This window comes from Oryzias latipes, chromosome 17 (genome assembly GCF_053564925.1).
Source record: "Oryzias latipes strain Hd-rR chromosome 17, Olatipes_Hd-rR_3.1".
Lineage (NCBI taxonomy): Eukaryota > Metazoa > Chordata > Actinopteri > Beloniformes > Adrianichthyidae > Oryzias > Oryzias latipes.
Window position 1 is genome coordinate 10681608 of NC_136253.1, and position 25858 is coordinate 10707465.

The following is a 25858-nucleotide window of genomic DNA, read 5'->3' on the forward strand; positions in this document are numbered from 1 at the left end:
ACATTGCTCACAAGTAAAATCCAAAGCAATGTGAGTTTTTGCCCATTATTACTTTGTTACAATGGTTATTTATTTCTAGTTTGTTAAATTTGGACTTTCTAACTATTCTAACTATTTATATCAAATTTAAAAAAAATGTACAGCTCTCCAGGGCATTGATTATTTTAATCAGCTTGTTAAGGAGTTTTCTACTTACAAAAAAAGTACTAGATTCATGACTGTGGAGAGATACTCAGAGGATTATTCAATTCTTTGTCCATACAAATGCATAACCCATTTAGTGTCTCCTTCACTAAAGCCTGCAATGTTCCAGTGTTTTTTTCCCATTTGTTTTAATTTATTTTCCATTGACTGATTTGGAATAATCTAGAGATTTTTTGCTCTCCATCCACTAGTGAAAAGAAAGGGCTCTTGCCAGTATTTTTGAAAAATATCTGTTGGATATATAGAAATAAGAAATAATTTTGCTTCATTGCTGCTATGGGTTAGGTCATTGGAAAAAGAAAGGCATAAAAATCGATGACAACTTTTATGGATGGTTTATTAACCTTCTAAAATTGGATGAAATATTTGATGTTTTCATTCGGACGCTAACAAGTATTTATAAAGTCATAATTTGCACACTGTTATTCTCTAAGGAGTCCACATAGTTTTCATTTATGGTGATTGCTGAAATTCACACTTGTAGTTTCAAGCTGTGAGCAGGCTTTGAACCTGCCCGGGGAAGCCCCATTGGATTTCAAGTCCAACACCTTAACGACTCGGCCATCAAAGCTGGTTGGCTTGTTGAAAGAAGCATTTTTGCCTTTTTAATCACTCATTGTTCAAAACTAATACCCCAAGCAATGTGAGATTAAACTTTTAGCCTTGTATAACTCTGGCTGTGTTTTATTTAGTTTTTAAAATTTGGACTTTGTAGCTATTTACATCAAAATTTTTAGCGACGTGCAGCTTTCTTGGAATATTTTTCTTTTTCTCAGAAAAGGCGTTTTTAACGTACCAAATAAAGTAAATTCAGTACTGCGGTGAACTACTGAGAGGATCAAACAATTCTTTGGTCAAACAGATGCATATCCCATTTAGTGACTTCTTTGATGAAGGCTGCAATGTTCAAGTGTTTTTTTTCCATTCCTTTTTTTTGGCATTGACTGATTTGGAATATTCTAGACTTTTTTTGCTCTCCATCCACTAGTAAAAAGGAAGGGCCCTAACCAGTATTTTTGACAAATACCTGTTGGATATAAAGGAATAAGAAATAATTTGGCTTGATTACTGATACAGGTTAGGTCACAGGAAAAAGAAAAGGCATAAAAGATCAATGAGTAGTTTTATGGATGGTTTATTAGTCTTTTAAAATTGGATGAAATAACTGATGTTTTGCATGTGGCGATAACAAGTAAATGAATTATTTGTGAAGATACAATTTGCACACTGCAATTGTTAGAGGAGTCTACATAGTTTTCATTGATGGTGATAGCTGAAATTCACACTTGTATCATGACGCTGTGAGCAGGATTTGAACCTGCGCGGGGAAACCCCATTGGATTTCGAGTCCAACGCCTTAACGACTCGGCCATCACAGCTGGTTGACAATATGAGTCAATCATTTTTGCTATTCACATTTTCAAATCAAATACATCATGAGATGCAATGATTCAAACACCCATTGTTCAGAACCAAAACCCAAAGCAATGTGGGATCAAATTTTGTTGAAGGATCTTGGCTCCCAGCAGACTCTGGCAACTTTCGTCCAGTGCTACACTGACATTTTTGGAACATGAGTCATTGGGAAAGCTAAGGAGCTATCAAAGCAAAGCATCAACAGGAAAAGGTAAGTTAACTAGACAAAACAAGGAAAGGACTGTAAGAATAAATCCAAAGAACTGAGAATGCCGGGCGACAGTGGCTCAGGTGGATGAGCGGGTCATCCAATGATCGAAGTGTTGGCGGTTCGATCCCCGCTCCCACCAGCCAAAAATGTCGTTGTGTCCTTGGGCAAGACACTTCACCCTCCTTGCCTCCAGTGTGGCTCCACTGGTGTGTGAATGTGTATGAATGATCCCGGTGATGGTCAGAGGGGCTGTAGCCATGAACTGGCAGCCACGCCTCTGTCAGTCTGCCCCAGGGCAGCTGTGGCTACAACCATAGCTTAACATCACCAAGTATGAATGAGGAGTGAATGAATAATGGACACACTGTAAGCGCTTTGAGTCTCTTGAAAAGCGCAGATAAATCCAATCCATTATTATTAGTTAGCCGTTGTCAAAGTTTAATCAATAAGTTGAAATTGAGGAATTCTATTGAACAAATTTCAGGCAAGGAAACCCACATGCCATTGAGCAAAGCCAATTTTTATGTACAGATGAAATGCTAAAAAAGGAAGGGCTCTCGCCAGTGTTTCTTAGACAAATATCTGTTGGAAAGAAAGAACTGACAAACTATCCTGTTATCTAGTTTTACATTAGCAGGGAGACTCCCCCCCCCCCCCCCCCCGGCATGCCGTAAAAGACACCTGATATTCAGGAAACATCTAACAGATAAATGAAAAACAAGTGATTGGGGAATGGAGCGTTTTTAAGGATGTGATCCCATAAAGTGGAAGACTAGAGTTATCATTAGCCGTCCTATGGCAAATTCCATTATACGTTAGTATCAAGCTAGTGGACTTTGACTTTACTGCTGTTATGGGTTAGGTCATCGAAAAATAAAAGGCATAGAAACAGCGAAGTGTTCTTTTATGGATGGATTATTACTGTATTAAAATTGACATGAGCTAATCAAATATGCTATAGTAAGTACATCCATTTCTTTGAAAGCAGAAAATGGCTGAAGAGATCTCTGTACTGCATTTCTGCTGGTAGCACTCTTGTAGCATGACAGGATTTGAACCTGCGCGGGGGAAACCCCATTGGATTTCGAGTCCAACGCCTTAACGACTCGGCCATCACAGCTGGTTGGCTTGTTGAAGCAAGCATTTTTGCCAAACAGATTTTCAAATCAAATACTTCGAGGGATGCATCTTTTTAATCACTCATTGTTCAAGACTAAAACCCAAAGCGATGTGGGATCAAATTTTGTTGAAGGATCTTGGCTCCCAGCAGACTCTGGCAACCTTCGTCCAGTGCTACACTGACATTTTTGGAACATGAGTCATTGGGAAAGCTAAGGAGCTATCAAAGCAAAGCATCAACAGGAAAAGGTAAGTTAACTAGACAAAACAAGGAAAGGACTGTAAGAATACATCCAAAGAACTGAGAATGCCAGTTAGCCGTTGTCAAAGTCTAATCAATAAGTTGAAATTGAGGAATTCTATTCAACAAATTCCAGGCAAGGAAACCCACATGCCATTGAGCAAAGCCAATTTTTATGTAGCTAGTGGACTTTGACTTTACTGCTGTTATGGGTTAGGTCATCGAAAAATTAAAGGCATAAAAGAGCGATGTGTAGTTTTATGGATGGATCATTACTATATTAAAATTGAATAAATTGACATGAACTAATCAAATATGCTATAGTATGTACATCCATTTCTTTGAAAGCAGAAAATGGCCGAAGGCATCTCTGTACTGCATTTCTGCTGGTAGCACTGTCGTAGAATGACGCTGTGAGCAGGATTTGAACCTGCGCGGGGGAAACCCCATTGGATTTCGAGTCCAACGCCTTAACGACTCGGCCATCACAGCTGGTTGACTTGTTGAAGCAAGCATTTTTGCCAAACGGATTTTCAAATCAAATACTTCGAGGGATGCATCTTTTTAATCACTCATTGTTCAAGACTAAAACCCAAAGCAATGTGGGATCAAATTTTGTTGAAGGATCTTGGCTCCCAGCAGACTCTGGCAACCTTCGTCCAGTGCTACACTGACTTTTTTGGAACATGAGTCATTGGGAAAGCTAAGGAGCTATCAAAGCAAAGCATCAACAGGAAAAGGTAAGTTAACTAGACAAAACAAGGAAAGGACTGTAAGAATACATCCAAAGAACTGAGAATGCCAGTTAGCCGTTGTCAAAGTTTAATCAATAAGTTGAAATTGAGGAATTCTATTGAACAAATTTCAGGCAAGGAAACCCACATGCCATTGAGCAAAGCCAATTTTTATGTACAGATGAAATGCTCAAAGCCTCTTTTTAATTCCCTGTTTTTATTTATTCATTTTTGGGAAATGAATGCCGACTTCCTTAATATGAATATTACTCTATGAGTTTGCAACATGCCAAAAAACAAAAACAAATTTTAGTAATGTGGAGATTTTCCACAGAAAAGTAAAAAAGATTTTTTTGGCCAAACAAATGCCAATCCATGTTAGTGTGTCCTTTGATAAAGGCTGCAATGTTCCAGTGTTTTTTGGTTGGTTTCTTTATTTGCCACTGACTGATTTGTAATATTCTAGAGATTTTTTGCACTCCATTCACTAGTAAAAAAGGAAGGGCTCTCGCCAGTGTTTCTTAGACAAATATCTGTTGGAAAGAAAGAACTGACAAGTGATTGGGGAATGGAGCGTTTTTAAGGATGTGATCCCATAAAGTGGAAGACTAGAGTTATCATTAGCCGTCCTATGGCAAATTCCATTATACGTTAGCATCAAGCTAGTGGACTTTGACTTTACTGCTGTTATGGGTTAGGTCATCGAAAAATTAAAGGCATAAAAGAGCGAAGTGTACTTTTATGGATGGATTATTACTGTATTAAAATTGAATAAATTGACATGAACTAATCAAATATGCTATAGTAAGTACATCCATTTCTTTGAAAGCAGAAAATGGCCGAAGGCATCTCTGTACTGCATTTCTGCTGGTAGCACTGTCGTAGAATGACACTGTGAGCAGGATTTGAACCTGCGCGGGGAAACCCCATTGGATTTCGAGTCCAACGCCTTAACGACTCGGCCATCACAGCTGGTTGGCTTGTTGAAGCAAGCATTTTTGCCAAACAGATTTTCAAATCAAATACTTCGAGGGATGCATCTTTTTAATCACTCATTGTTCAAGACTAAAACCCAAAGCGATGTGGGATCAAATTTTGTTGAAGGATCTTGGCTCCCAGCAGACTCTGGCAACCTTCGTCCAGTGCTACACTGACTTTTTTGGAACATGAGTCATTGGGAAAGCTAAGGAGCTATCAAAGCAAAGCATCAACAGGAAAAGGTAAGTTAACTAGACAAAACAAGGAAAGGACTGTAAGAATACATCCAAAGAACTGAGAATGCCAGTTAGCCGTTGTCAAAGTTTAATCAATAAGTTGAAATTGAGGAATTCTATTCAACAAATTCCAGGCAAGGAAACCCACATGCCATTGAGCAAAGCCAATTTTTATGTAGCTAGTGGACTTTGACTTTACTGCTGTTATGGGTTAGGTCATCGAAAAATTAAAGGCATAAAAGAGCGAAGTGTACTTTTATGGATGGATTATTACTGTATTAAAATTGAATAAATTGACATGAACTAATCAAATATGCTATAGTAAGTACATCCATTTCTTTGAAAGCAGAAAATGGCCGAAGGCATCTCTGCTGGTAGCACTGTCGTAGAATGACGCTGTGAGCAGGATTTGAACCTGCGCGGGGGAAACCCCATTGGATTTCGAGTCCAACGCCTTAACGACTCGGCCATCACAGCTGGTTGACTTGTTGAAGCAAGCATTTTTGCCAAACGGATTTTCAAATCAAATACTTCGAGGGATGCATCTTTTTAATCACTCATTGTTCAAGACTAAAACCCAAAGCAATGTGGGATCAAATTTTGTTGAAGGATCTTGGCTCCCAGCAGACTCTGGCAACCTTCGTCCAGTGCTACACTGACTTTTTTGGAACATGAGTCATTGGGAAAGCTAAGGAGCTATCAAAGCAAAGCATCAACAGGAAAAGGTAAGTTAACTAGACAAAACAAGGAAAGGACTGTAAGAATACATCCAAAGAACTGAGAATGCCAGTTAGCCGTTGTCAAAGTTTAATCAATAAGTTGAAATTGAGGAATTCTATTGAACAAATTTCAGGCAAGGAAACCCACATGCCATTGAGCAAAGCCAATTTTTATGTACAGATGAAATGCTCAAAGCCTCTTTTTAATTCCCTGTTTTTATTTATTCATTTTTGGGAAATGAATGCCGACTTCCTTAATATGAATATTACTCTATGAGTTTGCAACATGCCAAAAAACAAAAACAAATTTTAGTAATGTGGAGATTTTCCACAGAAAAGTAAAAAAGATTTTTTTGGCCAAACAAATGCCAATCCATGTTAGTGTGTCCTTTGATAAAGGCTGCAATGTTCCAGTGTTTTTTGGTTGGTTTCTTTATTTGCCACTGACTGATTTGGAATATTCTAGAGATTTTTTGCACTCCATTCACTAGTAAAAAAGGAAGGGCTCTCGCCAGTGTTTCTTAGACAAATATCTGTTGGAAAGAAAGAACTGACAAGTGATTGGGGAATGGAGCGTTTTTAAGGATGTGATCCCATAAAGTGGAAGACTAGAGTTATCATTAGCCGTCCTATGGCAAATTCCATTATACGTTAGCATCAAGCTAGTGGACTTTGACTTTACTGCTGTTATGGGTTAGGTCATCGAAAAATTAAAGGCATAAAAGAGCGAAGTGTACTTTTATGGATGGATTATTACTGTATTAAAATTGAATAAATTGACATGAACTAATCAAATATGCTATAGTAAGTACATCCATTTCTTTGAAAGCAGAAAATGGCCGAAGGCATCTCTGTACTGCATTTCTGCTGGTAGCACTGTCGTAGAATGACACTGTGAGCAGGATTTGAACCTGCGCGGGGAAACCCCATTGGATTTCGAGTCCAACGCCTTAACGACTCGGCCATCACAGCTGGTTGGCTTGTTGAAGCAAGCATTTTTGCCAAACAGATTTTCAAATCAAATACTTCGAGGGATGCATCTTTTTAATCACTCATTGTTCAAGACTAAAACCCAAAGCGATGTGGGATCAAATTTTGTTGAAGGATCTTGGCTCCCAGCAGACTCTGGCAACCTTCGTCCAGTGCTACACTGACTTTTTTGGAACATGAGTCATTGGGAAAGCTAAGGAGCTATCAAAGCAAAGCATCAACAGGAAAAGGTAAGTTAACTAGACAAAACAAGGAAAGGACTGTAAGAATACATCCAAAGAACTGAGAATGCCAGTTAGCCGTTGTCAAAGTTTAATCAATAAGTTGAAATTGAGGAATTCTATTCAACAAATTCCAGGCAAGGAAACCCACATGCCATTGAGCAAAGCCAATTTTTATGTAGCTAGTGGACTTTGACTTTACTGCTGTTATGGGTTAGGTCATCGAAAAATTAAAGGCATAAAAGAGCGAAGTGTACTTTTATGGATGGATTATTACTGTATTAAAATTGAATAAATTGACATGAACTAATCAAATATGCTATAGTAAGTACATCCATTTCTTTGAAAGCAGAAAATGGCCGAAGGCATCTCTGCTGGTAGCACTGTCGTAGAATGACGCTGTGAGCAGGATTTGAACCTGCGCGGGGGAAACCCCATTGGATTTCGAGTCCAACGCCTTAACGACTCGGCCATCACAGCTGGTTGACTTGTTGAAGCAAGCATTTTTGCCAAACGGATTTTCAAATCAAATACTTCGAGGGATGCATCTTTTTAATCACTCATTGTTCAAGACTAAAACCCAAAGCAATGTGGGATCAAATTTTGTTGAAGGATCTTGGCTCCCAGCAGACTCTGGCAACCTTCGTCCAGTGCTACACTGACTTTTTTGGAACATGAGTCATTGGGAAAGCTAAGGAGCTATCAAAGCAAAGCATCAACAGGAAAAGGTAAGTTAACTAGACAAAACAAGGAAAGGACTGTAAGAATACATCCAAAGAACTGAGAATGCCAGTTAGCCGTTGTCAAAGTTTAATCAATAAGTTGAAATTGAGGAATTCTATTGAACAAATTTCAGGCAAGGAAACCCACATGCCATTGAGCAAAGCCAATTTTTATGTACAGATGAAATGCTCAAAGCCTCTTTTTAATTCCCTGTTTTTATTTATTCATTTTTGGGAAATGAATGCCGACTTCCTTAATATGAATATTACTCTATGAGTTTGCAACATGCCAAAAAACAAAAACAAATTTTAGTAATGTGGAGATTTTCCACAGAAAAGTAAAAAAGATTTTTTTGGCCAAACAAATGCCAATCCATGTTAGTGTGTCCTTTGATAAAGGCTGCAATGTTCCAGTGTTTTTTGGTTGGTTTCTTTATTTGCCACTGACTGATTTGGAATATTCTAGAGATTTTTTGCACTCCATTCACTAGTAAAAAAGGAAGGGCTCTCGCCAGTGTTTCTTAGACAAATATCTGTTGGAAAGAAAGAACTGACAAGTGATTGGGGAATGGAGCGTTTTTAAGGATGTGATCCCATAAAGTGGAAGACTAGAGTTATCATTAGCCGTCCTATGGCAAATTCCATTATACGTTAGCATCAAGCTAGTGGACTTTGACTTTACTGCTGTTATGGGTTAGGTCATCGAAAAATTAAAGGCATAAAAGAGCGAAGTGTACTTTTATGGATGGATTATTACTGTATTAAAATTGAATAAATTGACATGAACTAATCAAATATGCTATAGTAAGTACATCCATTTCTTTGAAAGCAGAAAATGGCCGAAGGCATCTCTGTACTGCATTTCTGCTGGTAGCACTGTCGTAGAATGACACTGTGAGCAGGATTTGAACCTGCGCGGGGAAACCCCATTGGATTTCGAGTCCAACGCCTTAACGACTCGGCCATCACAGCTGGTTGGCTTGTTGAAGCAAGCATTTTTGCCAAACAGATTTTCAAATCAAATACTTCGAGGGATGCATCTTTTTAATCACTCATTGTTCAAGACTAAAACCCAAAGCGATGTGGGATCAAATTTTGTTGAAGGATCTTGGCTCCCAGCAGACTCTGGCAACCTTCGTCCAGTGCTACACTGACTTTTTTGGAACATGAGTCATTGGGAAAGCTAAGGAGCTATCAAAGCAAAGCATCAACAGGAAAAGGTAAGTTAACTAGACAAAACAAGGAAAGGACTGTAAGAATACATCCAAAGAACTGAGAATGCCAGTTAGCCGTTGTCAAAGTTTAATCAATAAGTTGAAATTGAGGAATTCTATTCAACAAATTCCAGGCAAGGAAACCCACATGCCATTGAGCAAAGCCAATTTTTATGTAGCTAGTGGACTTTGACTTTACTGCTGTTATGGGTTAGGTCATCGAAAAATTAAAGGCATAAAAGAGCGAAGTGTACTTTTATGGATGGATTATTACTGTATTAAAATTGAATAAATTGACATGAACTAATCAAATATGCTATAGTAAGTACATCCATTTCTTTGAAAGCAGAAAATGGCCGAAGGCATCTCTGTACTGCATTTCTGCTGGTAGCACTGTCGTAGAATGACGCTGTGAGCAGGATTTGAACCTGCGCGGGGAAACCCCATTGGATTTCGAGTCCAACGCCTTAACGACTCGGCCATCACAGCTGGTTGACTTGTTGAAGCAAGCATTTTTGCCAAACGGATTTTCAAATCAAATACTTCGAGGGATGCATCTTTTTAATCACTCATTGTTCAAGACTAAAACCCAAAGCAATGTGGGATCAAATTTTGTTGAAGGATCTTGGCTCCCAGCAGACTCTGGCAACCTTCGTCCAGTGCTACACTGACTTTTTTGGAACATGAGTCATTGGGAAAGCTAAGGAGCTATCAAAGCAAAGCATCAACAGGAAAAGGTAAGTTAACTAGACAAAACAAGGAAAGGACTGTAAGAATACATCCAAAGAACTGAGAATGCCAGTTAGCCGTTGTCAAAGTTTAATCAATAAGTTGAAATTGAGGAATTCTATTGAACAAATTTCAGGCAAGGAAACCCACATGCCATTGAGCAAAGCCAATTTTTATGTACAGATGAAATGCTCAAAGCCTCTTTTTAATTCCCTGTTTTTATTTATTCATTTTTGGGAAATGAATGCCGACTTCCTTAATATGAATATTACTCTATGAGTTTGCAACATGCCAAAAAACAAAAACAAATTTTAGTAATGTGGAGATTTTCCACAGAAAAGTAAAAAAGAATTTTTTGGCCAAACAAATGCCAATCCATGTTAGTGTGTCCTTTGATAAAGGCTGCAATGTTCCAGTGTTTTTTGGTTGGTTTCTTTATTTGCCACTGACTGATTTGGAATATTCTAGAGATTTTTTGCACTCCATTCACTAGTAAAAAAGGAAGGGCTCTCGCCAGTGTTTCTTAGACAAATATCTGTTGGAAAGAAAGAACTGACAAGTGATTGGGGAATGGAGCGTTTTTAAGGATGTGATCCCATAAGGTGGAAGACTAGAGTTATCATTAGCCGTCCTATGGCAAATTCCATTATACGTTAGCATCAAGCTAGTGGACTTTGACTTTACTGCTGTTATGGGTTAGGTCATCGAAAAATTAAAGGCATAAAAGAGCGAAGTGTACTTTTATGGATGGATTATTACTGTATTAAAATTGAATAAATTGACATGAACTAATCAAATATGCTATAGTAAGTACATCCATTTCTTTGAAAGCAGAAAATGGCCGAAGGCATCTCTGTACTGCATTTCTGCTGGTAGCACTGTCGTAGAATGACGCTGTGAGCAGGATTTGTACCTGCGCGGGGAAACCCCATTGGATTTCGAGTCCAACGCCTTAACGACTCGGCCATCACAGCTGGTTGGCTTGTTGAAGCAAGCATTTTTGCCAAACAGATTTTCAAATCAAATACTTCGAGGGATGCATCTTTTTAATCACTCATTGTTCAAGACTAAAACCCAAAGCGATGTGGGATCAAATTTTGTTGAAGGATCTTGGCTCCCAGCAGACTCTGGCAACCTTCGTCCAGTGCTACACTGACATTTTTGGAACATGAGTCATTGGGAAAGCTAAGGAGCTATCAAAGCAAAGCATCAACAGGAAAAGGTAAGTTAACTAGACAAAACAAGGAAAGGACTGTAAGAATACATCCAAAGAACTGAGAATGCCAGTTAGCCGTTGTCAAAGTTTAATCAATAAGTTGAAATTGAGGAATTCTATTCAACAAATTCCAGGCAAGGAAACCCACATGCCATTGAGCAAAGCCAATTTTTATGTAGCTAGTGGACTTTGACTTTACTGCTGTTATGGGTTAGGTCATCGAAAAATTAAAGGCATAAAAGAGCGAAGTGTACTTTTATGGATGGATTATTACTGTATTAAAATTGAATAAATTGACATGAACTAATCAAATATGCTATAGTAAGTACATCCATTTCTTTGAAAGCAGAAAATGGCCGAAGGCATCTCTGTACTGCATTTCTGCTGGTAGCACTGTCGTAGAATGACGCTGTGAGCAGGATTTGAACCTGCGCGGGGAAACCCCATTGGATTTCGAGTCCAACGCCTTAACGACTCGGCCATCACAGCTGGTTGACTTGTTGAAGCAAGCATTTTTGCCAAACGGATTTTCAAATCAAATACTTCGAGGGATGCATCTTTTTAATCACTCATTGTTCAAGACTAAAACCCAAAGCAATGTGGGATCAAATTTTGTTGAAGGATCTTGGCTCCCAGCAGACTCTGGCAACCTTCGTCCAGTGCTACACTGACTTTTTTGGAACATGAGTCATTGGGAAAGCTAAGGAGCTATCAAAGCAAAGCATCAACAGGAAAAGGTAAGTTAACTAGACAAAACAAGGAAAGGACTGTAAGAATACATCCAAAGAACTGAGAATGCCAGTTAGCCGTTGTCAAAGTTTAATCAATAAGTTGAAATTGAGGAATTCTATTGAACAAATTTCAGGCAAGGAAACCCACATGCCATTGAGCAAAGCCAATTTTTATGTACAGATGAAATGCTCAAAGCCTCTTTTTAATTCCCTGTTTTTATTTATTCATTTTTGGGAAATGAATGCCGACTTCCTTAATATGAATATTACTCTATGAGTTTGCAACATGCCAAAAAACAAAAACAAATTTTAGTAATGTGGAGATTTTCCACAGAAAAGTAAAAAAGAATTTTTTGGCCAAACAAATGCCAATCCATGTTAGTGTGTCCTTTGATAAAGGCTGCAATGTTCCAGTGTTTTTTGGTTGGTTTCTTTATTTGCCACTGACTGATTTGTAATATTCTAGAGATTTTTTGCACTCCATTCACTAGTAAAAAAGGAAGGGCTCTCGCCAGTGTTTCTTAGACAAATATCTGTTGGAAAGAAAGAACTGACAAGTGATTGGGGAATGGAGCGTTTTTAAGGATGTGATCCCATAAAGTGGAAGACTAGAGTTATCATTAGCCGTCCTATGGCAAATTCCATTATACGTTAGCATCAAGCTAGTGGACTTTGACTTTACTGCTGTTATGGGTTAGGTCATCGAAAAATTAAAGGCATAAAAGAGCGATGTGTAGTTTTATGGATGGATCATTACTATATTAAAATTGAATAAATTGACATGAACTAATCAAATATGCTATAGTAAGTACATCCATTTCTTTGAAAGCAGAAAATGGCCGAAGGCATCTCTGTACTGCATTTCTGCTGGTAGCACTGTCGTAGAATGACGCTGTGAGCAGGATTTGAACCTGCGCGGGGAAACCCCATTGGATTTCGAGTCCAACGCCTTAACGACTCGGCCATCACAGCTGGTTGGCTTGTTGAAGCAAGCATTTTTGCCAAACAGATTTTCAAATCAAATACTTCGAGGGATGCATCTTTTTAATCACTCATTGTTCACGACTAAAACCCAAAGCAATGTGGGATCAAATTTTGTTGAAGGACCTTGGCTCCCAGCAGACTCTGGCAACCTTCGTCCAGTGCTACACTGACATTTTTGGAACATGAGTCATTGGGAAAGCTAAGGAGCTATCAAAGCAAAGCATCAACAGGAAAAGGTAAGTTAACTAGACAAAACAAGGAAAGGACTGTAAGAATACATCCAAAGAACTGAGAATGCCAGTTAGCCGTTGTCAAAGTTTAATCAATAAGTTGAAATTGAGGAATTCTATTCAACAAATTCCAGGCAAGGAAACCCACATGCCATTGAGCAAAGCCAATTTTTATGTACAGATGAAATGCTCAAAGCCTCTTTTTAATTCCCTGTTTTTATTTATTCATTTTTGGGAAATGAATGCGGACTTCCTTAATATGAATATTACTCTATGAGTTTGCAACATGCCAAAAAACAAAAACAAATTTTAGTAATGTGGAGATTTTCCACAGAAAAGTAAAAAAGAATTTTTTGGCCAAACAAATACCAATCCATGTTAGTGTGTCCTTTGATAAAGGCTGCAATGTTCCAGTGTTTTTTGGTTGGTTTCTTTATTTGCCACTGACTGATTTGGAATATTCTAGAGATTTTTTGCACTCCATTCACTAGTAAAAAAGGAAGGGCTCTCGCCAGTGTTTCTTAGACAAATATCTGTTGGAAAGAAAGAACTGACAAGTGATTGGGGAATGGAGCGTTTTTAAGGATGTGATCCCATAAAGTGGAAGACTAGAGTTATCATTAGCCGTCCTATGGCAAATTCCATTATACGTTAGCATCAAGCTAGTGGACTTTGACTTTACTGCTGTTATGGGTTAGGTCATCGAAAAATTAAAGGCATAAAAGAGCGATGTGTAGTTTTATGGATGGATTATTACTGTATTAAAATTGAATAAATTGACATGAACTAATCAAATATGCTATAGTAAGTACATCCATTTCTTTGAAAGCAGAAAATGGCCGAAGGCATCTCTGTACTGCATTTCTGCTGGTAGCACTGTCGTAGAATGACGCTGTGAGCAGGATTTGAACCTGCGCGGGGAAACCCCATTGGATTTCGAGTCCAACGCCTTAACGACTCGGCCATCACAGCTGGTTGGCTTGTTGAAGCAAGCATTTTTGCCAAACAGATTTTCAAATCAAATACTTCGACGGATGCATCTTTTTAATCACTCAATGTTCAAGACTAAAACCCAAAGCAATGTGGGATCAAATTTTGTTGAAGGATCTTGGCTCCCAGCAGACTCTGGCAACCTTCGTCCAGTGCTACACTGACTTTTTTGGAACATGAGTCATTGGGAAAGCTAAGGAGCTATCAAAGCAAAGCATCAACAGGAAAAGGTAAGTTAACTAGACAAAACAAGGAAAGGACTGTAAGAATACATCCAAAGAACTGAGAATGCCAGTTAGCCGTTGTCAAAGTCTAATCAATAAGTTGAAATTGAGGAATTCTATTCAACAAATTCCAGGCAAGGAAACCCACATGCCATTGAGCAAAGCCAATTTTTATGTAGCTAGTGGACTTTGACTTTACTGCTGTTATGGGTTAGGTCATCGAAAAAATTAAAGGCATAAAAGAGCGATGTGTAGTTTTATGGATGGATCATTACTATATTAAAATTGAATAAATTGACATGAACTAATCAAATATGCTATAGTAAGTACATCCATTTCTTTGAAAGCAGAAAATGGCCGAAGGCATCTCTGTACTGCATTTCTGCTGGTAGCACTCTTGTAGCATGACAGGATTTGAACCTGCGCGGGGAAACCCCATTGGATTTCGAGTCCAACGCCTTAACGACTCGGCCATCACAGCTGGTTGGCTTGTTTAAGCAAGCATTTTTGCCAAACAGATTTTCAAATCAAATACTTCGACGGATGCATCTTTTTAATCACTCATTGTTCAAGACTAAAACCCAAAGCAATGTGGGATCAAATTTTGTTGAAGGATCTTGGCTCCCAGCAGACTCTGGCAACCTTCGTCCAGTGCTACACTGACTTTTTTGGAACATGAGTCATTGGGAAAGCTAAGGAGCTATCAAAGCAAAGCATCAACAGGAAAAGGTAAGTTAACTAGACAAAACAAGGAAAGCACTGTAAGAATACATCCAAAGAGCTGAGAATGCCAGTTAGCCGTTGTCAAAGTCTAATCAATAAGTTGAAATTGAGGAATTCTATTCAACAAATTCCAGGCAAGGAAACCCACATGCCATTGAGCAAAGCCAATTTTTATGTAGCTAGTGGACTTTGACTTTACTGCTGTTATGGGTTAGGTCATCGAAAAATTAAAGGCATAAAAGAGCGATGTGTAGTTTTATGGATGGATCATTACTATATTAAAATTGAATAAATTGACATGAACTAATCAAATATGCTATAGTAAGTACATCCATTTCTTTGAAAGCAGAAAATGGCCGAAGGCATCTCTGTACTGCATTTCTGCTGGTAGCACTGTCGTAGAATGACGCTGTGAGCAGGATTTGAACCTGCGCGGGGAAACCCCATTGGATTTCGAGTCCAACGCCTTAACGACTCGGCCATCACAGCTGGTTGGCTTGTTGAAGCAAGCATTTTTGCCAAACAGATTTTCAAATCAAATACTTCGAGGGATGCATCTTTTTAATCACTCATTGTTCACGACTAAAACCCAAAGCGATGTGGGATCAAATTTTGTTGAAGGACCTTGGCTCCCAGCAGACTCTGGCAACCTTCGTCCAGTGCTACACTGACATTTTTGGAACATGAGTCATTGGGAAAGCTAAGGAGCTATCAAAGCAAAGCATCAACAGGAAAAGGTAAGTTAACTAGACAAAACAAGGAAAGGACTGTAAGAATACATCCAAAGAACTGAGAATGCCAGTTAGCCGTTGTCAAAGTTTAATCAATAAGTTGAAATTGAGGAATTCTATTCAACAAATTCCAGGCAAGGAAACCCACATGCCATTGAGCAAAGCCAATTTTTATGTACAGATGAAATGCTTAAAGCCTCTTTTTAATTCCCTGTTTTTATTTATTCATTTTTGGGAAATGAATGCCGACTTCCTTAATATGAATATTACTCTATGAGTTTGCAACATGCCAAAAAACAAAAACAAATTTTAGTAATGTGGAGATTTTCCACAGAAAAGTAAAAAAGAATTTTTTGGCCAAACAAATGCCAATCCATGTTAGTGTGTCCTTTGATAAAGGCTGCAATGTTCCAGTGTTTTTTGCTTGGTTTCTTTATTTGCCACTGACTGATTTGGAATATTTTAGAGATTTTTTGCACTCCATTCACTAGTAAAAAAGGAAGGGCTCTCGCCAGTGTTTCTTAGACAAATATCTGTTGGAAAGAAAGAACTGACAAGTGATTGGGGAATGGAGCGTTTTTAAGGATGTGATCCCATAAAGTGGAAGACTAGAGTTATCATTAGCCGTCCTATGGCAAATTCCATTATACGTTAGCATCAAGCTAGTGGACTTTGACTTTACTGCTGTTATGGGTTAGGTCATCGAAAAATTAAAGGCATAAAAGAGCGAAGTGTACTTTTATGGATGGATTATTACTGTATTAAAATTGAATAAATTGACATGAACTAATCAAATATGCTATAGTATGTACATCCATTTCTTTGAAAGCAGAAAATGGCCGAAGGCAAATACTTCGAGGGATGCATCTTTTTAATCACTCATTGTTCAAGACTAAAACCCAAAGCAATGTGGGATCAAATTTTGTTGAAGGACCTTGGCTCCCAGCAGACTCTGGCAACCTTCGTCCAGTGCTACACTGACATTTTTGGAACATGAGTCATTGGGAAAGCTAAGGAGCTATCAAAGCAAAGCATCAACAGGAAAAGGTAAGTTAACTAGACAAAACAAGGAAAGGACTGTAAGAATACATCCAAAGAACTGAGAATGCCAGTTAGCCGTTGTCAAAGTTTAATCAATAAATTGAAATTGAGGAATTCTATTGAACAAATTTCAGGCAAGGAAACCCACATGCCTTTGAGCAAAGCCAATTTTTATGTAGCTAGTGGACTTTGACTTTACTGCTGTTATGGGTTAGGTCAACGAAAAATTAAAGGCATAAAAGAGCGATGTGTAGTTTTATGGATGGATCATTACTATATTAAAATTGAATAAATTGACATGAACTAATCAAATATGCTATAGTATGTACATCCATTTCTTTGAAAGCAGAAAATGGCCGAAGGCATCTCTGCTGGTAGCACTCTCGCAGAATGACGCTGTGAGCAGGATTTGAACCTGCGCGGGGAAACCCCATTGGATTTCGAGTCCAACGCCTTAACGACTCGGCCATCACAGCTGGTTGGCTTGTTAAAACAAGCATTTTTGCCAAACAGATTTTCAAATCAAATACTTCGAGGGATGCATCTTTTTAATCACTCATTGTTCAAGACTAAAACCCCAAGCAATGTGAGATTAAACTTTTAGCCTTGTATAACTCTGGCTGTGTTTTATTTAGTTTTTAAAATTTGGACTTTGTAGCTATTTACATCAACATTTTTAGCGACGTGCAGCTTTCTAGGAATATTTTTTTTTTCTCAGAAAAGGTGTTTGTAACGTACCAAATAAAGTAAATTCAGTACTGTGGAGAACTACTGAGAGGATCAAACAGATCTTTGGTCAAACAGATGCATATCCCATTTAGTGACTTCTTTGATGAAGGCTGCAATGTTCCAGTGTTTTTTTTCCATTCCTTTTTTTTGGCATTGACTGATTTGGAATATTCTAGACTTTTTTTGCTCTCCATCCACTAGTAAAAAGGAAGGGCCCTAACCAGTATTTTTGACAAATACCTGTTGGATATATAGGAATAAGAAATCATTTGGCTTGATTACTGATACAGGTTAGGTCACAGGAAAAAGAAACGGCATAAAAGATCAATGAGTAGTTTTATGGATGGTTTATTAGTCTTTTAAAATTGGATGAAATAACTGATGTTTTGAATGTGGCAATAACAAGTAAATGAATTATTTGTGAAGATACAATTTGCACACTGCAATTGTTAGAGGAGTCTACATAGTTTTCATTGATGGTGACAGCTGAAATTCACACTTGTAGCATGACGCTGTGAGCAGGATTTGAACCTGCGCGGGGAAACCCCATTGGATTTCGAGTCCAACGCCTTAACGACTCGGCCATCACAGCTGGTTGGCTTGTTGAAGCAAGGATTTTTGCCAAAAAGATTTTCAAATCAAATACTTCGACGGATGCATCTTTTTAATCACTCATTGTTCACGACTAAAACCCAAAGCGATGTGGGATCAAATTTTGTTGAAGGATCTTGGCTCCCAGCAGACTCTGGCAACCTTCGTCCAGTGCTACACTGACATTTTTGGAACATGAGTCATTGGGAAAGCTAAGGAGCTATCAAAGCAAAGTATCAACAGGAAAAGGTAAGTTAACTAGACAAAACAAGGAAAGGACTGTAAGAATACATCCAAAGAACTGAGAATGCCAGTTAGCCGTTGTCAAAGTTTAATCAATAAGTTGAAATTGAGGAATTCTATTCAACAAATTCCAGGCAAGGAAACCCACATGCCATTGAGCAAAGCCAATTTTTAGGTAGCTAGTGGACTTTGACTTTACTGCTGTTATGGGTTAGGTCAACGAAAAATTAAAGGCATAAAAGAGCGATGTGTAGTTTTATGGATGGATCATTACTATATTAAAATTGACATGAACTAATCAAATATGCTATAGTAAGTACATCCATTTCTTTGAAAGCAGAAAATGGCTGAAGGCATCTCTGTACTGCATTTCTGCTGGTAGCACTGTCGTAGAATGACGCTGTGAGCAGGATTTGAACCTGCGCGGGGAAACCCCATTGGATTTCGAGTCCAACGCCTTAACGACTCGGCCATCACAGCTGGTTGGCTTGTTGAAGCAAGCATTTTTGCCAAACAGATTTTCAAATCAAATACTTCGACGGATGCATCTTTTTAATCACTCATTGTTCAAGACTAAAACCCAAAGCAATGTGGGATCAAATTTTGTTGAAGGACCTTGGCTCCCAGCAGACTCTGGCAACCTTCGTCCAGTGCTACACTGACTTTTTTGGAACATGAGTCATTGGGAAAGCTAAGGAGCTATCAAAGCAAAGCATCAACAGGAAAAGGTAAGTTAACTAGACAAAACAAGGAAAGGACTGTAAGAATACATCCAAAGAACTGGGAATGCCAGTTAGCCGTTGTCAAAGTTTAATCAAGAAATTGAAATTGAGGAATTCTATTGAACAAATTTCAGGCAAGGAAACCCACATGCCTTTGAGCAAAGCCAATTTTTATGTAGCTAGTGGACTTTGACTTTACTGCTGTTATGGGTTAGGTCAACGAAAAATTAAAGGCATAAAAGAGCGATGTGTAGTTTTATGGATGGATCATTACTATATTAAAATTGAATAAATTGACATGAACTAATCAAATATGCTATAGTATGTACATCCATTTCTTTGAAAGCAGAAAATGGCCGAAGGCATCTCTGCTGGTAGCACTGTCGTAGAATGACGCTGTGAGCAGGATTTGAACCTGCGCGGGGAAACCCCATTGGATTTCGAGTCCAACGCCTTAACGACTCGGCCATCACAGCTGGTTGGCTTGTTAAAACAAGCATTTTTGCCAAACAGATTTTCAAATCAAATACTTCGAGGGATGCATCTTTTTAATCACTCATTGTTCAAGACTAAAACCCCAAGCAATGTGAGATTAAACTTTTAGCCTTGTATAACTCTGGCTGTGTTTTATTTAGTTTTTAAAATTTGGACTTTGTAGCTATTTACATCAACATTTTTAGCGACGTGCAGCTTTCTTGGAATATTTTTTTTTTCTCAGAAAAGATGTTTGTAACGTACCAAATAAAGTAAATTCAGTACTGTGGAGAACTACTGAGAGGATCAAACAATTCTTTGGTCAAACAGATGCATATCCCATTTAGTGACTTCTTTGATGAAGGCTGCAATGTTCCAGTGTTTTTTTTCCATTCCTTTTTTTTGGCATTGACTGATTTGGAATATTCTAGACTTTTTTTGCTCTCCATCCACTAGTAAAAAGGAAGGGCCCTAACCAGTATTTTTGACAAATACCTGTTGGATATATAGGAATAAGAAATCATTTGGCTTGATTACTGATACAGGTTAGGTCACAGGAAAAAGAAACGGCATAAAAGATCAATGAGTAGTTTTATGGATGGTTTATTAGTCTTTTAAAATTGGATGAAATAACTGATGTTTTGAATGTGGCAATAACAAGTAAATGAATTATTTGTGCAGATACAATTTGCACACTGCAATTGTTAGAGGAGTCTACATAGTTTTCATTGATGGTGATAGCTGAAATTCACACTTGTAGCATGACACTGTGAGCAGGATTTGAACCTGCGCGGGGAAACCCCATTGGATTTCGAGTCCAACGCCTTAACGACTCGGCCATCACAGCTGGTTGGCTTGTTGAAGCAAGCATTTTTGCCAAACAGATTTTCAAATCAAATACTTCGAGGGATGCATCTTTTTAATCACTCATTGTTCAAGACTAAAACCCAAAGCGATGTGGGATCAAATTTTGTTGAAGGATCTTGGCTCCCAGCAGACTCTGGCAACCTTCGTCCAGTGCTACACTGACTTTTTTGGAACATGAGTCATTGGGAAAGCTAAGGAGCTATTAAAGCAAAGCATCAACAGGAAAAGGTAAGTTAACTAGACAAAACAAGGAAAGGACTGTAAGAATACATCCAAAGAACTGAGAATGCCAGTTAGCCGTTGTCAAAGTTTAATCAAGAAATTGAAATTGAGGAATTCTATTGAACAAATTTCAGGCAAGGAAACCCACATGCCATTGAGCAAAGCCAATTTTTATGTACAGATGAAATGCTCAAAGCCTCTTTTTAATTCCCTGTTTTTATTTATTCATTTTTGGGAAATGAATGCCGACTTCCTTAATATGAATATTACTCTATGAGTTTGCAACATGCCAAAAAACAAAAAAAAATTTTAGTAATGTGGAGATTTTCCACAGAAAAGTAAAAAAGAATTTTTTGGCCAAACAAATGCCAATCCATGTTAGTGTGTCCTTTGATAAAGGCTGCAATGTTCCAGTGTTTTTTGGTTGGTTTCTTTATTTGCCACTGACTGATTTGGAATATTCTAGAGATTTTTTGCACTCCATTCACTAGTAAAAAAGGAAGGGCTCTCACCAGTGTTTCTTAGACAAATATCTGTTGGAAAGAAAGAACTGACAAGTGATTGGGGAATGGAGCGTTTTTAAGGATGTGATCCCATAAAGTGGAAGACTAGAGTTATCATTAGCCGTCCTATGGCAAATTCCATTATACGTTAGCATCAAGCTAGTGGACTTTGACTTTACTGCTGTTATGGGTTAGGTCATCGAAAAATTAAAGGCATAAAAGAGCGAAGTGTACTTTTATGGATGGATTATTACTGTATTAAAATTGAATAAATTGACATGAACTAATCAAATATGCTATAGTAAGTACATCCATTTCTTTGAAAGCAGAAAATGGCCGAAGGCATCTCTGTACTGCATTTCTGCTGGTAGCACTGTCGTAGAATGACGCTGTGAGCAGGATTTGAACCTGCGCGGGGAAACCCCATTGGATTTCGAGTCCAACGCCTTAACGACTCAGCCATCACAGCTGGTTGACTTGTTGAAGCAAGCATTTTTGCCAAACAGATTTTCAAATCAAATACTTCGAGGGATGCATCTTTTTAATCACTCATTGTTCAAGACTAAAACCCAAAGCAATGTGGGATCAAATTTTGTTGAAGGATCTTGGCTCCCAGCAGACTCTGGCAACCTTCGTCCAGTGCTACACTGACTTTTTTGGAACATGAGTCATTGGGAAAGCTAAGGAGCTATCAAAGCAAAGCATCAACAGGAAAAGGTAAGTTAACTAGACAAAACAAGGAAAGGACTGTAAGAATACATCCAAAGAACTGAGAATGCCAGTTAGCCGTTGTCAAAGTTTAATCAATAAGTTGAAATTGAGGAATTCTATTCAACAAATTCCAGGCAAGGAAACCCACATGCCATTGAGCAAAGCCAATTTTTATGTAGCTAGTGGACTTTGACTTTACTGCTGTTATGGGTTAGGTCATCGAAAAATTAAAGGCATAAAAGAGCGATGTGTACTTTTATGGATGGATCATTACTATATTATACTCTCCATCCACTATTAAAAAGGAAGGGCCCTAACCAGTATTTTTGACAAATACCTGTTGGATATATAGGAATAAGAAATCATTTGGCTTGATTACTGATACAGGTTAGGTCACTGGAAAAAGAAACGGCATAAAAGATCAATGAGTAGTTTTATGGATGGTTTATTAGTCTTTTAAAATTGAATGAAATAACTGATGTTTTGAATGTGGCGATAACAAATGCATGAATTATTTTTGAACATACAATTTGCACACTGCAATTGTTAGAGCAGTCTACATAGTTTTCATTGATGGTGATAGCTGAAATTCACACTTGTAGCATGACGCTGTGAGCAGGACTTGAATCTGCGCGGGGAAACCCCATTGGATTTCAAGTCCAACGCCTTAATGACTCGGCCATCACAGGAAGTTGATGATATGTGTCAATCATTTCTTTGAAAGCAGAAAACGGCCCCAGGCATCTCAGTTTGAACCCTGCAGTGCATATTTGCTGGTAGCACTCTTTAAGGATTACACTGTGAGCAGGATTTGAACCTGCGGGGGGAAACCCCATTGGATTTTAAGTCCAACGCCTTAAAGACTCGGCCATCACAGCTGGTTAGCCTCTTGAAGCAAGCATTTTTGCCAGACAGATTTTCAAATCAAATACCTCAAAGGATCTTTTTAATCACCCATTGTCAGGGGTGCTGGAGGGAATGCAGGTGTTCGCTCATTCAGTCCAGATATGTTTTGTGGATTTGGAGAAGGCCCTCAACCGCGTCCCACGTATCCTGTTGAGGGTGCTCTGGGAGTATGGGGTCCGGGGAGCCTTACTGAGGGCTGTCCGGTCTCTGCATGACCGGAGCAAGAGCTTTGTTCGCATAGCCGGCAGTAAGTCAAACCTGTTCCCGGTGCACGTTGGAGTCCGGCAGGTCTGCCCTTTATCACCGGTTTTGTTCATAGTTTTTATGGACAAAATTTCTTGGGCACAGGCAGGGGCCGGAGGGGGTCTGGTTTGGGGACCACAGGGTTTCATCTCTGCTCTTTGCAGATGATGTTGTCCTGTTGGCTTCATCAAGCTGGGACCTCCAGCATGCATTAGGGCGGTTTGTGGCCGAGTATGAAGCGGCTGGGATGAGGGTCTCTGACATAGATTTCAGGTTCAGACCAAAAAACCCATAACTAAAATATAATTTCAATCCATACAAAGGAGCATTTGCTACTGTGTTCTGGTTTTAAAAAAAAAAACCACACGACTTTTGAGCTTGAAATGACAGAAATCTGCCAGGTATTGTGGTTGCACGAAGCAAAAACTACCCTACTATCATTGGGTTTGACTGTTGTTCTAATATTCTTGGAGGTTTTTTTAAATGTAGTCTTGTTGCTTTAATGATATCCTAAATATGTTCCTTAAACAGAAATCTTACAGCTTCAAAATTTCTTGGTCTGGCATATCAGGACCAAATGTGGCAACAGAAACTGAACCAAACCCTTTAAGAAATATTGTTAATATTGCTAAATTCTTAATTTGGAAAATTTCAAAAAGGTCAGTTCAAATAGGCTGTTCTTTTATAAAAGAATTGTCTAATTTAAAAAAAAGAGTTTTGTGTTAAATTTGGTTTTTCTTGTCTATTTATAAAAATGTATTTGAAGTTTTACCTAACTTTATATGCATACGTGTGCCAAAAATACCAAAATTTAAAACTACAAATACTTTTTAAACTCATACCTGTACTGTACACCCATAGGGCCTGGAAACATGTAAATGTAGTTTTCAAAATTTGTAAGCCATTGGAATGTGTTATCCAAATATTATTTTCTTAGAATTTCTGTTTGTAAATTCTCCAAAATTAAAGTTTCGGTTAGACAAATGTATTTATCCTAGATTTTAAGTGTATGGAGTAGTTAGTCTGAATGAGTCAATTCCTTTATGCTGCAGAGAAAATAGCAGCTGAGTACCCCTTCAATTAAGTGAAATGGGCACACAAACCATATTGCAGATGTTTTCATAAAACCAGAGCCTCTGAGAAGAGTGGCGTTTGCAGAATCCATCAGTGAAATTGCACACTGACATGCCCCACTAGGTTTGACAGCACAATGGAGCTCACTTATCCAAAATGCATCCAATATATGCTGATATGTTCAAACACAGAAGGACAGGAAAGAACTGACGGAGCAGACGGCATCTGTTTGCTGCTTGCAGGAGAATCATAATCTCCACTGAAAGCACGACAATCAAATCCTTTCGCTGAGACGTTACAGCCAACAAATGACAGTTTGTTAATGACAATGGAGTAAAAGAGGGATTCCTATCACCAAATGGCAGTTTGTTTTGATTTTAAATGCTCACAACAGCTTCCTCTTGTCATCTGTAAATGGGAAAAAATCCTAATGTAATCTTTTAATTGTGAACACAGTCTGTCAACAGTTTCTGTTGATTTATAAAAAGGCTTAATCAAGTGTCTTCGCCAACAGTTTTGAATTTTGACAAGTTAATGACATAACTGGAATCTTAAGCCTGTAGTACAATAGCGTGCATTTTCCTTGTGCTATTTAACCTTAATAATGTTGGCGCAAACCTAATCCAAACCTAGCATTGCCATATTTATTGCTGCATTCTAAATGCATGATAGGTTAGACATTATTACATAGAAAAATGTTAAAAACACAAAACGTTTACTGTATATTTACATGAATTAACCATAAATGTATTTATATAAATGTAAGCATCTTCACTATAGTATATATAGAAAAAAAACAGAATCTCAAAAATCCCTAAATGTCACTATAAACAAAAACATGAAGTCTTAAAAATACACTGTTTTTTTCATTATTTGATCCCCGCTACATTTAGATGTTTTGTTTATTGTCAAGTCGACATATGATTTGAATTGGTTTTACTAATAAAATGAAGCTGCTTGCTCAAAGTGAGTTTCCACCAGTCATCCTAGAAAGTCAAAAAAACCTTTTGCATAATGCAAACAACTCAATCTGAGAAACATACAAATTTTATATTTTCAGAGTAAACTATTAAACAAATACAGTCAGAAACAATTTCTTCAAATTCTTGACACGAATTTGGGGTTTTCATTTTAGAAACAACTTCACCTTTAAAAATATTAGCTCATCAACCAAATCATAAAACTGCTGCTAATTGTTTTGACATTGAACATACATTAGCTAAAGTCTAGAAATAACTTGTGAATTTTAGTCCAGAGCAATTACATCTTTTCTAGGCCTTTCTACTTCTAGGTGAACATGCTTTCACCCCATGTTTAGTACAAAAATGGGCTGATGGGTCATTAATGAGAGTAGAACAAGCTTAGAACACTTTGAATAACCACTGGATTTAATCCCAGAGCCATCATTATGGAATAATCTGCAGCATTTACCAGGATTAGCATGTCCAGAACAATGCCTGTTTTATCCATAAAGCTGATCCTGACGTCTGTAATTGTAATTACTTGGACTTCTATCAAGATAAGATCGTATGTTTGAACACAGAAAATGCACAATTTAGATTGAGAACACATAGTTTTTGATTGATTTGTGTTTGATGCTCCAACTGAACATCTAAACTTCACTTTGATTTTACACACCCATCTGACAATGCTAAATATTTATATAAAAGATGTGTTTAAGTATGCTAGATTCTTCTTAAAATAACTTTTTTGATGTAACCTTTGTCTCAGTTAATCTTAATAAGTAAAACTGAAAAAAGTAAAAAAGGACAAGTCATCTATTGATGCATCTCAGGAGCTGAAAGAAGAGAGAGAAAACAAAAATTCAAAAAGGTTAACTGGCTAAATTCCAACTCAAGGTTAAAATGAGAGCAAATACAGATCATTTATAAGAAGAAAACATTCTAAAAAGTGGTAATTTTCTTGCTTTAGCTTCAGCATGCCACAAACACTACACTAGCCTACTGTG

The 25858-nt window shown here is 38.0% G+C and overlaps 1 protein-coding gene and 24 non-coding genes across 27 annotated transcripts in view; all 25 read right to left on the reverse strand.

Annotated features, from left to right (window-relative positions):
* The window catches only part of LOC101157157 (double-stranded RNA-specific editase B2-like), a 43750-nt gene that overhangs the window by 15497 nt on the left and 2395 nt on the right, over positions 1-25858 (reverse strand). The window lies entirely within an intron of this gene.
* trnas-uga (transfer RNA serine (anticodon UGA)) lies at positions 694-775 on the reverse strand. Its single transcript has one exon. It is a non-coding gene; the product is annotated as a tRNA-Ser (tRNA).
* trnas-cga (transfer RNA serine (anticodon CGA)) lies at positions 1502-1583 on the reverse strand. The gene has a single exon. It is a non-coding gene; the product is annotated as a tRNA-Ser (tRNA).
* trnas-cga (transfer RNA serine (anticodon CGA)) lies at positions 2868-2951 on the reverse strand. The gene has a single exon. It is a non-coding gene; the product is annotated as a tRNA-Ser (tRNA).
* Positions 3601-3683, reverse strand: trnas-cga (transfer RNA serine (anticodon CGA)). Its single transcript has one exon. It is a non-coding gene; the product is annotated as a tRNA-Ser (tRNA).
* On the reverse strand, positions 4816-4897 carry trnas-cga (transfer RNA serine (anticodon CGA)). Its single transcript has one exon. It is a non-coding gene; the product is annotated as a tRNA-Ser (tRNA).
* trnas-cga (transfer RNA serine (anticodon CGA)) lies at positions 5534-5616 on the reverse strand. The gene has a single exon. It is a non-coding gene; the product is annotated as a tRNA-Ser (tRNA).
* On the reverse strand, positions 6749-6830 carry trnas-cga (transfer RNA serine (anticodon CGA)). The gene has a single exon. It is a non-coding gene; the product is annotated as a tRNA-Ser (tRNA).
* Positions 7467-7549, reverse strand: trnas-cga (transfer RNA serine (anticodon CGA)). Its single transcript has one exon. It is a non-coding gene; the product is annotated as a tRNA-Ser (tRNA).
* trnas-cga (transfer RNA serine (anticodon CGA)) lies at positions 8682-8763 on the reverse strand. The gene has a single exon. It is a non-coding gene; the product is annotated as a tRNA-Ser (tRNA).
* Positions 9413-9494, reverse strand: trnas-cga (transfer RNA serine (anticodon CGA)). Its single transcript has one exon. It is a non-coding gene; the product is annotated as a tRNA-Ser (tRNA).
* Positions 10627-10708, reverse strand: trnas-cga (transfer RNA serine (anticodon CGA)). The gene has a single exon. It is a non-coding gene; the product is annotated as a tRNA-Ser (tRNA).
* On the reverse strand, positions 11358-11439 carry trnas-cga (transfer RNA serine (anticodon CGA)). Its single transcript has one exon. It is a non-coding gene; the product is annotated as a tRNA-Ser (tRNA).
* trnas-cga (transfer RNA serine (anticodon CGA)) lies at positions 12572-12653 on the reverse strand. The gene has a single exon. It is a non-coding gene; the product is annotated as a tRNA-Ser (tRNA).
* Positions 13786-13867, reverse strand: trnas-cga (transfer RNA serine (anticodon CGA)). Its single transcript has one exon. It is a non-coding gene; the product is annotated as a tRNA-Ser (tRNA).
* On the reverse strand, positions 14508-14590 carry trnas-cga (transfer RNA serine (anticodon CGA)). Its single transcript has one exon. It is a non-coding gene; the product is annotated as a tRNA-Ser (tRNA).
* On the reverse strand, positions 15240-15321 carry trnas-cga (transfer RNA serine (anticodon CGA)). The gene has a single exon. It is a non-coding gene; the product is annotated as a tRNA-Ser (tRNA).
* On the reverse strand, positions 16999-17080 carry trnas-cga (transfer RNA serine (anticodon CGA)). The gene has a single exon. It is a non-coding gene; the product is annotated as a tRNA-Ser (tRNA).
* On the reverse strand, positions 17844-17925 carry trnas-cga (transfer RNA serine (anticodon CGA)). The gene has a single exon. It is a non-coding gene; the product is annotated as a tRNA-Ser (tRNA).
* trnas-cga (transfer RNA serine (anticodon CGA)) lies at positions 18566-18647 on the reverse strand. Its single transcript has one exon. It is a non-coding gene; the product is annotated as a tRNA-Ser (tRNA).
* On the reverse strand, positions 19284-19365 carry trnas-cga (transfer RNA serine (anticodon CGA)). Its single transcript has one exon. It is a non-coding gene; the product is annotated as a tRNA-Ser (tRNA).
* trnas-cga (transfer RNA serine (anticodon CGA)) lies at positions 20129-20210 on the reverse strand. Its single transcript has one exon. It is a non-coding gene; the product is annotated as a tRNA-Ser (tRNA).
* On the reverse strand, positions 21343-21424 carry trnas-cga (transfer RNA serine (anticodon CGA)). Its single transcript has one exon. It is a non-coding gene; the product is annotated as a tRNA-Ser (tRNA).
* Positions 22274-22355, reverse strand: trnas-uga (transfer RNA serine (anticodon UGA)). The gene has a single exon. It is a non-coding gene; the product is annotated as a tRNA-Ser (tRNA).
* Positions 22463-22544, reverse strand: trnal-uaa (transfer RNA leucine (anticodon UAA)). The gene has a single exon. It is a non-coding gene; the product is annotated as a tRNA-Leu (tRNA).